At 41.3% G+C, this 11539-nt stretch overlaps 1 protein-coding gene across 2 annotated transcripts in view; it reads right to left on the minus strand.

The window, feature by feature from the left end:
- SLC38A9 (solute carrier family 38 member 9) overlaps positions 1–11076 on the minus strand; it is a 325631-nt gene extending 314555 nt beyond the window's left edge. The window contains exon 1 of one of the 2 annotated variants that reach the window (XM_063454040.1): positions 10997–11076. The gene's annotated coding sequence lies outside the window, so the exon portion shown is untranslated. The remainder of the gene's footprint in view (positions 1–10996) is intronic. The other variant, XM_063454041.1, reaches the window with a different exon arrangement.
- Positions 11077–11539: the final 463 nt, after the last annotated feature.

Raw genomic sequence — 11539 nt, forward strand, 5'->3', positions numbered from 1 at the left:
CACTACGACGAGTGGCCTCAATAACCACTCGCGCCAACGCATAGATAGAGCATCTCAAGCCGCTTGGCAATTAGCAGGGCCTCATCTGTCACCAAACAAATATAATGTTTTCGCCATCCGGCCTAGCTAGCCTGCCAGTACAATTTGGTGGTTTCCTATACTAATTAATTGTATTGTTTATAGTATGTCTCAGGAAGGGGTAGAGGATTTCTCCCTGCCTAGCACCCCGGCTAGAGCTGTCACTCCCACACAAGGAGGAGAGCTAGCCAGTCCAGCATCGATCAGATCCTGGACGATCCCACGTATAACCACGGAATTGAGGAGACGACAAATCCCCTACCCCGCTACAGCAAGGAAAGCAGAACTTTTCAAACTGCTTCGCACATCTACAAATAACATGGATGCCGGGGAAGGACCTAGCCAGTCCAACCCAGGAGATATACATGCCATGTTATCCTCACTCATGGCGAGCATGAGCAAGGTCAACTCCAGGCTGGAGAAACTTGAGTCAGTCACCATGGCCCTTACTCTAGCAGGGCCACCCGCTGCTGCTTCACAAGCACCAGCTGACTTGCCATTAGTTGCTCCAGCCATCACCCTGGATGACCAGGAAGTTAGCCCGGCTCATATGATACCTGAGCATATAAAAAAGGATATCCTGGAAGGTAAAGACGTCAACCTGGCTTCCCTGTTGATTGCCTCCCAGGATATTGTTGAGAATAAAACGTATGCTTATGATGATGTATCTGTTGTTGTCAGGTCTAGGGATGCCCGCCTAAACAGGAAACTGACTATCCCTGAATTTGTACTAGCTTTTGGTATTTACAGGGATGTCATCTGTGCGGTCTATCCCAACAGAAGAGAGGAGTTTGATCTCTATATGCACAAGCTGGTAGACCTGGGCAACAAATATGGTGGTTCAGCCTTCTATAACTACGATAGGTCTTTTTCTGCAAAAGTGTCTGGAGCCTTCTCCTAGTACGGAACACGATCCAACTGGGGAAGGATTGATACCGTCATTTTTTGCAGACACTTTGCAGGTCTAAGAACAACGGCTTGTGCATACTGCTCCTCCACAGCCCATACTACAAACTTTTGTCCCAACACGGCGGACGAACATGCCTCCACGCAAGGAGCTTGTTCCTCTGGGGTTCCAGAGAAGTTGTCACGAGACAAACTGGGACGCCCAATCAAGTTTCTGGGCAAGTCCCAGCTATGTAATAATTTTAATGTTGGGTTTTGCAATTACAGTGGATGTAGACTATTGCATGTCTGTTCAAAATGTTTTAGGGCACATGCAAAGACCATGTGTCCAAATAAAATGTATTCCAAGCCTTACCTAACGTCCATTAATATGCCAGTATTCACTGCATTTATGTCTCAGCACCCATCTAGACACCTAATAGACTTTCTTATCTCTGGTTTAACAGAAGGCATCTGTATAGGTATCCTACACTTACCAGTCGGAACTCTGGAATGCCCTAATCTACAATCCGCCCAACACAACCCCTCAGCGGTTGACACCCTCATAGCTCAAGAAGTGGCTGAAGGCTTCGTATTGGGGCCTTTCAAAACTCCCCCATTCACAGAATGGCGCACTAACCCCATTGGTATTGTCACAGGAAAATCTTCCCAAAAACAGAGACTCATCATTGACTTATCGGCACCCCACTCATCGGCCAACCCCAGTCTTAATTCCCTCATCCCCTCTGAGGAATTCTCCCTACAATACACCACCATAGATCACGCCATTACCGCTATCATACAAGCAGGGGTTGGAGCCTGGCTCAGTAAGACCGACATTACCAACGCCTTTAAATTACTACCAATCCACCCCACACTGTGGCACCTGCATGGCATCAAGTGGTCCGGGAACTATTTTTTTCTCCCGGTTAACCTTTGGGTCCAAAAGTAGCCCAGCTATTTTTGACACATTTGACGAAGCATTATGCTGGTTACTATTGAACATAGCAAGATGCCCTACGGTATTACATTACCTGGACGATTTCCTACTGGTCGAGGAGAACACTTCCCCTCCTACTAGTCTCAAAGTTACCACTAAGCTATTTGAGCAACTAGGTGTACCTATCTCCCCTAAGAAAACAGAGGGGCCAGACACGGTTATCATTTTTCTGGGTATCCAATTAGACTCCGCCACAATGCAAGCGAGCCTACCACACGATAAGATAGTGAATATTCTCACTTACATAAACAGCTACCTTCAGCTCGGTACTTGCAACCACAAAAAGCTACAGTCTCTGCTGGGATCACTAAATTTTGCTATGCGCATCATACCTCAAGGTCGCTCCTTTATATCACGACTATTGCATCTTTTTCCACTTTTCCTACATGACACGCACAGGTTGTCCTTAGATACCCAAGCTACGGCAGATCTAAACATGTGGAAGAGATTTTTATCCACTTGGAATGGTAAAAGTATGTTCCTCCCTCAATTGACTGACTCATCTCCCACCATTTGGTCAGATGCAGCATCTACCACTGGTTTTGCAGCAATTTTTGTGAACGAATGGCTTTGGGGCAGCTGGCCTTCAGCAGTTCAGGATTTGGAAGGTTTTTCCACTACCTCAGCTCTTTTTGAGATCTATCCCATCGTGGCGGCTGCCGTAGCATGGGGTCATTTATGGGCAAACATGCCAGTTCGTTGCTACTCAGAAAACCAGGCAACCTGTCACATCATCAACAAAGGTCGTTCCAAATCCCTTACGATCATGAGATTTCTGAGGAAACTCACTTGGTTGGCAGCTTGTCATAATTTTTTCCTATGTTGTTTCCATGTTCCAGGTGTATGTAACACAGCTGCTGACAATTTGTCTCGCTTTAAATTTCAGGCGTTTCATCAAGCACTTCCGTCAGCGGCGCCCACAGCCACCATCACTCCAACATTTCAACAACTCATACTGGACTAGAAACCATCATGCAGCATAGCAAGACATTGCCCCAATTGGCACTTTCAAACAATACACACAAAACATACAACAGAGCTTTCACACTTCAAAATATTCCTTCTGGAACATAACATCATGCAACCATTTGTTATGACATCTTTTTTGGGGTTTGCTTAATTTTGCCACCTTAAACTTAAAATGTCATATAACACCATCAAACTCCATCTCACTGGCATTTAACACCACATGCTAATCTTACACGTGAATAACAACAGTTTCATGGCCTCTCACCAAATTAAGACCATACTCAGAGGTATTCAGAAATCAGAACCCACACATACAGCCCAGAGGCTACCCATAGATAACCATATCTTTAAAGCATTATCCAACCTTCTTGACTTAAAACCGTTTGACACCAATACAAACTCCATCATCAAAACAGCAATATGCATAGCTTTCTATGGATTTCTAAGACTGAGAGAATTCACTACAACCTCCACGACCCAAACTACTCCTTTCCTCCTCTATTCCCACTTGACAAAACATATGGATCATTACATCCTGACATTACCTCACTCCAAAACCAGTCAGCACATACCCGTAAACATTCCATACTATCCCACACACAACAGATGGTGTTCAGTCAGGGTTCTTGATGCCTACATACAGCATCATAACTTAATACCCTCACAACCATTACTACAGCTGCAAGGTTCAGTACTCACCACTACAACCTTCATGACCTACGTCAGGTCTTTGCTCACACAACTGGGCCTCAACGCAGCCAACTACTCAGGGCACTCCTTTCGTATAGGAGCCGCGTCCACAGCCTCCAGTGTAAACATCCCAACTCATGTTATCAAAACACTGGGGCGCTGGTAGTCATCCGCTTACTCACGGTACATACCTAACCCAGTACAAGAATTAAGGGATGCTTTCAAAAACATGTCTGGTTGATAAAATGTATATGTATTGGTTGTCTGTAAATAAATTTGTTTACTTCAATAAATTTGTTTACTTCAATTTTCTCAGGCCTACCTCATCGTCGGTTCCGAACACCACAACCGACTTGCTCTTTTATTATCCTACATTTATCTATGGTATATCACACTGTACTATCATAAGCACCTAACACAAGTATTAAGGCAATTTGCCTGGATTTGTGGGAGGGGCTGGTTTGCTACCTCTAGCCTACTTAAGGCACTCCCCTTACATTGCTCATTACCATTCGAGGTCAGAGTTGAATGACCCTCCCACCACACCACATTTTAACATTTATTTCCTTTCTATTTATTTTCCTGGGTAGCCCCTTTTCTTTCTCAGGCCTACCTCATCGTCGGTTCCAGCACACCACAACCGACTTGCTCTTTTATTATCCTACATTTATCTATGGTATTTCACACTGTACTATCATAAGCACCTAACACATATTATATATATATATATATATATATATATATATATATATACATACACACACATATACAAACACACACACACACACTAATAAAAGTGTATATATATATATATAAATATTTTTTTTAAATACCAGTTTTCATTTGTTCTTACTGTATATTAATGTACATATATTAAATTCAAAATACATTTAGAATGAAGTTATAAATATATATAAAAATTATATACACATATTTATATAATATTTTTACATTATTAAGTCATTTTATTAATTACAATCTGAGGGACCTGCCCGACAACCCAGGCAGAAAGTCCAGAGAATTTGGCTTGCAAGCCCTATATCTAACCCTGTAACTTTCCAGGACACCATAAAACCTGTACATGGAGGGTACTGTTTTACTTGGGAGACTTCGCTGAACACCAATATTAGTGTGTAAAAACAGTAAAACATATCACAACGATATCAGTAAAAATGCAGATTTTTGCATTTTTCACACAAACTGTACTTTCACTGATGATATAATTGTTGTGATACGTTTTACTACTTTGAAATACGAATATGTGTGTTCAGTTTAGTCTCCCGAGTATAATAGTACCCCCATGTACAGGTTTTATGGTGTTTTCAAAAGTTAATGAGTCAAATATAAGGCTTGAATTTCCTTTTTTTTTCCACATTGAAATTTGCCAGATTGGTTATGTTCCCTTTTGAGACCGTATGGTAGCCCAGGAATGAGAATTACCCCCATGATGGCATACCATTTGCAAAAGTAGACAACCCAAGGTATTGCAAATGGGGTATGTCCAGTGTTTTTTAGTAGCAACTTAGTCACAAACACTGGCCAAAATAGCATTCAATTTAGTTTTTTGCATTTTTCACATACAAAAAATATGAACGCTAACTTTTGCAAATGGTATGCCATCACGGGGGTAATTCTCATTCCTGGGCTACCATTTGGTCTCAAAGGAAACATAACCAGTCTAGCAAATTTCAATGTGTATAAACTGAAAAATGTAATGTGCTATGTTTGACCCTGTAACTTTCCAAAACACCATAAAACCTGTACATGGGGGGTACTGTTTTACCCGTGAGATATCGCTAAATACAAATATGTGTACTTTATTGCACTAACAGCTAAAAGTATTGTGACATTCACAGTTAAAATGCCATGCAGAACAAAATTTTTTTTTTTTTTTATTCATATTAAATTATGTTTAATATACAAATATTTGATGTGACATGAAAGCCCTGTTTCTCCAGAACAAAAATTATATATAAGTGTGGGTGCACATAATATGAAAAAGGTGAATTACGCCTGAACAGATATAAACTTGTACAACTGCCTCGGTCCTTAAGGGGTTAAAGCAACTCATTCACAGCATTCTTACATTTCCACAAATGGATTCTTTTCTTCTAGTCTCTCATTCTGGTCTTCTATTCGCTTCTAGTTTTCATAAAATACATAAGGCAATGTAGGGACTAGTTTCTCTTATGTATTTTCCTATGCTTGACAAAACATGACAAAGGGTTCCGGAACTTAAATGAACACTTAGCGCACCCAGACCAATTAATTGAGATGAAGTGGTCTGGGTGCCATGTTGTCCTTCATCATTTCTATCCTGCAGCTAAACACATTGCCATTCTGCAGAACAGCTATATTTTCATTCTAGTGGCTGCCACTCAGACAACCACTTGCTGTGCTTTCACAGAAATTTGAGGAACACAACAGTGACCGGAATAAAAACATGTATGTCATGTCATATCACTATTTAGACCCCATGTAACCTATTCTAAAGGAGAGTTTACTCATCTTTATTCCAGCGCCGGTCCACTCATCCACCTCTTTTCTCCAGATCATCACAATTAAAGGGAAACTCCAGTACCAGGAAAACAATCCGTTTTCCTGGCACTGCAGGTCCCCTCTCCATCCAACCCCTCAATCCCCAGTTGCTGAAGGGGTTAAAACCTTTTTAGTAACTTACCAGAGGCAGCGACGATGTCCCACGTCGCTGCTTCTTCCTCCGCCGCCGCTCCTCCCTGTGATTGTGTCGGCCGGTGGGCGAGACTGATCCCGCCCACTGGCCGGGGAGACCTAATGCACATGCAAGGCAATGCCGCGCATGCGCATTAGCGCTCCCCATAAGAAATTATTGAAAATGCTTTCCTATGGGGAAATGAGCGACGCTGGAGGTCCTCACACAGCGTGAGGACGTCCAGCAACGCTCTAGCACAGGTTTTCTGTGCTGTGGACAAGGAAGTGCCCTCTCGTGGCTATCAAGTCGACAGCCACTAGAGTAATTATTGCAGTTTATAAAAAAACTGCAATAATTACAGTTGCAGGGTTAAGAGTAGTGGGAGTTGGCACCCAGACCACTCAGATGGGCAGAAGTGGTCTGGGTGCCTGGAGTGTCCCTTTAAAGATCTCAGCCAATCCAATGCTGTCCTTACTCAGTAATGTACATTAAAGGACCACTATAGGCAGCTTAATGAAGTGGTCTGGGTGCCAGGTCCAGCTAGGATTAACCCTTTTTTCTATAAACATAGCAGTTTTAGAGAAACTGCTATGTTTATAATAGGGTTAATCCAGCCTCTAGTGGCTGTCTCATTGACAGCCGCTAGAGGCGCTTCCGCGCTTCTCACTGTGATTTTCACAGTGAGAAGACGCCAGCGTCCATAGGAAAGCATTGAGAATGCTTTCCTATGGACTGGCTGAATGCGCGCGCGGCTCCTGCCGCGCATGCGCATTCAGCCAAGGAGGCGGAGAGTCCCCCGCCCCGCGCTGGAGAACGAGGTAAGTTTAACCCCTTCCTCCCCCTAGAGCCTGGCGGGAGGGGGGCCCTGAGGGTGTATGTTTTCCTGGCACTATAGTGGTCCTTTAACATTAAAAATAAACAAAAAAAAGGGCGTGCAGTGTCTTTAAGACCAAATATATGATGCAAAACATTTTGTTAAATAGTGCAAATTATTTAATGAAGTGCCAAACCTTAATATAGCACTTACAAATACTCTAAATATGTGCACAAAAGTGCAAAGTGCAGTTTCAAATACATGCAAAGTTGCCCTTTTATATTTACACTGTTAGAACTTACAGGATGACACCTTTGAGAATGAGAATAAAAATAATATATATATATAGTAAAATATTGTTAAACCATTCATTTATGTGTGTGTTTTGGTTTCTTTTATATATTTGGGAGTCCAGGCCAACTCCTTGGTTTTGCACCCCTCCCTGTCACAGGTGTCTCATTCCAGGACCCTATTTAGCCTTGACTTGCAGAGAGTCCGAATAAGGAAGTATTTCCCAAGTAAGTGGATTACTCTCATAAGGGCAAGCATTAGGCTGCTAGAGTAGGACCTGCCAAGAATGGGGTACATTGACGTTGTGGCAGGCTTATGCAACATATGATCATATAATGTAACTAAACCCCCATTATTTTTTGCTTAGGTGAGGTGTTTTTAAAGAAAACTATTACAATCTCTAAAGTTTGAAATCATTGTTTAGTAAATAAGCGAGTGTGCTGGATTCTCTGTGTATATATATATATATATATATATATATATATATATATATTTATATTTATTAAGAGTATTGCATGAGCACAAAGTGCTATATTAAGGTTTTGCACTTTAATAAGTCATTTGCATCATATTTGGTTTTAAAGACAGCGCACCCTTTTCCTTTGTTCAGATATTATGAGTGCTTAAACACTTTAAAATGTGCAGGTTCTTGTTTAAGAGTAATTTGAGATTTTTTAGCACTGTTTTTACACTTATTATAGATTTACCGTATATACTCTAGTATAAGCAGAGTTTTTCAGCACATTTTTTTGTGCTGAAAAACCCCAACTCGGCTTATACTCGAGTCACTGTCTGTATTATGGCAATTTACATTGCCATAATACAGACTGGGGGCTGTGTGCGGTTACTTACCTCTCCCGCAGCTCCTGTCAGCTCCCTTCTCCTCCGCACCGGTCCGTTCAGCACCTCTGTCAGCTCCCAGTGTAAGTCTCGCGAGAGCCGCGGGGTCATAGTGCGGCTCTCGCGAGACTTACAGTGTGAGCTGACAGGGGAGCTGACCGGACCAGCGCAGAGGAGGAGGGAGCTGACAGGAGCTTCAGGAGAGGTAATTAACAGCTCTGCCAGCCCTTTCCCCCCCACTGAACTGCCAATGCCACTGGACCACCAGGGAAGGAGAGCCCCCCTCCTCCCTGCCATGTATTAAGCAGGGAGGGGGGACGAAAAAAATAAATATTAATAAAATAATTTCAAAATAAATAATAGAACAAAAAAATGATTAAAATAATAATTAATAAAATAATCAAAATGCCCACCCCCCACCGACACATACACACTGCATCACTCACACTTCATTCATACACACACCCTGCACTCACACCGCATTCATTATATACACACACTGTAAATATTCAATTAACAATTTTTTTAGGATCTAATTTCATTTAGAAATTTACCAGTAGCTGCTGCATTTCCCACCCTAGTCTTATACTCGAGTCAATAAGTTTTCCCAGTTTTTGGGGGTAAAATTAGGGGTCTCGGCTTATATTCGGGTCGGCTTATACTCGAGTATATACGGTAAGTAATAAACACTGTTTTCTATAAAAAGGTAGTGTTTACATTAAATTGCTTGCAGGGACAGGCTATACTTTCCTATGATGAAAAAAAGCATCTGATTGGCTGTGATAATTTTTTTTTTAATTAAGTATGAGAGAGAGATACCTTTAGTATATGACAAGACGCTTCAGCCATATACATGTACCTTGGTTCAGACAGTGTCTGAGGTTTTCCCCGCTTCCTTTTTTTTTTTCTTAAACATGTACAGCATTTTGTTTTTTTAAATCTATTTCCTTTCAGAAATGGATTAAAGGATATTGAAAAAAAAATTAAGATGAAGTTGTCCTTTTAAGAAAAGCACCACTCCCTTTTTTACGTTTAAACTTCTCAGCATACTTACCTTCCCACCATTACCCACCCTCCCCCCTCCTAATATGCTATAGAACCCCCAGTACTGAGTGGGAGTATCAATATGATTAAGGGATGAACATAGAATAGACCACCGACCTTGAATTATATTTCACTGCCCATAGGATGGGGTATTGCCAGCTAACCAGTAAATGGTTGATCACTGTTTAGTAGATATGCCCAATCTGCTCTTGTTGGATGGGTGTATAAGAAGGATTTTAGACCCCTGCTAGCTATTTTAGGCTCAATATCTCCCATAGGCACTACTTTTATTATAAAAATTTGTTTTAGATTTTTACCGTGGTCTGGGTCAGCAAGAGCTGGCCGGGTGCTATAAAGTTACCACAATTCAGATGGGGTTTTTTTTTTTTTTAAACTATTTGTCCACTGGCTGTTAAAACTGTCAGCACACAAACTGTTTAAACATTTTTAAAAAAACTGGGCATATAGTAGTTATGGTAACCTAGTATGCTCACAGGGTAAGTAATCAACCATTTAAGAACAGTTTGACAACTTACTTGGTGTCCACTAGACACTGATTTCCTATTCTAATATATAAGGCGCCAACTAATTCCGCAGCAGTGTACAATGGTTGGACTAACAAACCCGGTATTTGTATCCAGACAAGTTGGACGCACAGGAACAGAGGACCCTGCTCAATGAACTTACATATTAGAGATGCTACCAAATGCTGCGCGCATGCTTAGCTCACTGGCTGAAAGCACTGTCAGTGTGCCAACCCTGCACTAAGGATTTAGCACAAGAAAGATGACAGAAGCTCATTCTAGGAGCTTACAAGCTCCAGAGGAAGAGGGAGCCGTGGACCTTAAGTTGTCAAACCATTTGCATTTTTTTTTACTATTTACCATGGAAGGATACCATACATTCACCAAATATCTATTTAGAAATGAATCCCCTCAATAACATGATGAATGGTAGAATACATCAGCAGACCAGAAAGTAACAGAAGCTCCCCCCTCCCTCAATATTTTTTAGGTAACTCAAAAACTGAAATTCAGATTTAAGACCCCCACATACGTCTCCAAAATGGCCACCTGCATTTCCATGCAGTTCAAACATTATTTGGTACTCGAAGTCCCTTCTGGCCTAACTGCAAAACTCATTCAGGTTTATTCTCTAAAGTGTGAGTTTTCAGGAATTCAAAGTGAACTTAAAATTTCTGACCAAACTAAAACAATTCTCTAAATCAGCTTATTTTTCAATTTGGCTATTGTGCCCTAAACTTTGATATCCACTTTTAATTCCTGACCATCTATCGTGAAAATCTTGATTATAACCGTGCTACACTGACTTTATTACAAACGGTTCATAATCCCACAAACCTATAACCAAAGTTTACCAATCAATAGCTTTGTGTGTTTGGTTATATCACGATTCACTGATGTATTTAGTTTATAGCAGAAAACACTAATACAGAAAGTGTTATTTTTTGTTTCCTTTATTAAGTTTTAAAAATAACATTTGTTCTTGAAATGGCGGGATATATATATTGGGGTATAATTCACAGAAAGTAAACACCAGCTCAATAATGGGGTCCCTACCTTGCAATGTCTAGCAACAACACCTAATTTACTACTAACAGAGCCAGCTACAGCACAAACCAAAAGGGGCTTACTAGCAGGGGAACCATTAAGCCATAACACTTAATAGACCAAATAAATTGTAAATTATCTACCTTGCACTGTAGCAAGCTTAGGGGACTCACTGCTTTGCAAACCCAGCAACTTCCCTGTGAACACCCAAACAGGATGCAGCTGAGTAGTGATTAAGAAACAGGTGCGCGGAATGCCGGGAAATATAGTCCACAGAGTGGCGCTTCGCGGCTCCGAAGCGGTATGCGCGCACTACAGCTCCCGCGATGCACCGCGAGTGGCGGCTCTGATCAAGCACGTGCGGCTCGTGTATCTGTCAGCAAGGGGAAGTTGTTCCCTTGTGATAATGCTTCGATAGGCGAAAAAAAAAAATCACGTGTAAAGTTCAGAGTGATGGTTTTACATTTTCTGTAGGGGGGGAGACATTCTTTATTCTGTTCAATAAAGTTTACTTTAAAAAAAAAAAAAAAAGTGATCAGCTGTTAGCGTCACGTGATCTCGCCGGCGAAAATGTTCTGTTGATAGTTACATCGAGTTCTAACGACAGAATGTTCGTATTCACCACTTAAAAAATAAATAAATAATAATCTCGCCTGGAAACGTTCTCCAACTTGTGTAGTGTCAGC

The sequence above is a fragment of the Pelobates fuscus genome, chromosome 5 (genome assembly GCF_036172605.1).
Source record: "Pelobates fuscus isolate aPelFus1 chromosome 5, aPelFus1.pri, whole genome shotgun sequence".
In the NCBI taxonomy this organism is placed as follows: domain Eukaryota; kingdom Metazoa; phylum Chordata; class Amphibia; order Anura; family Pelobatidae; genus Pelobates; species Pelobates fuscus.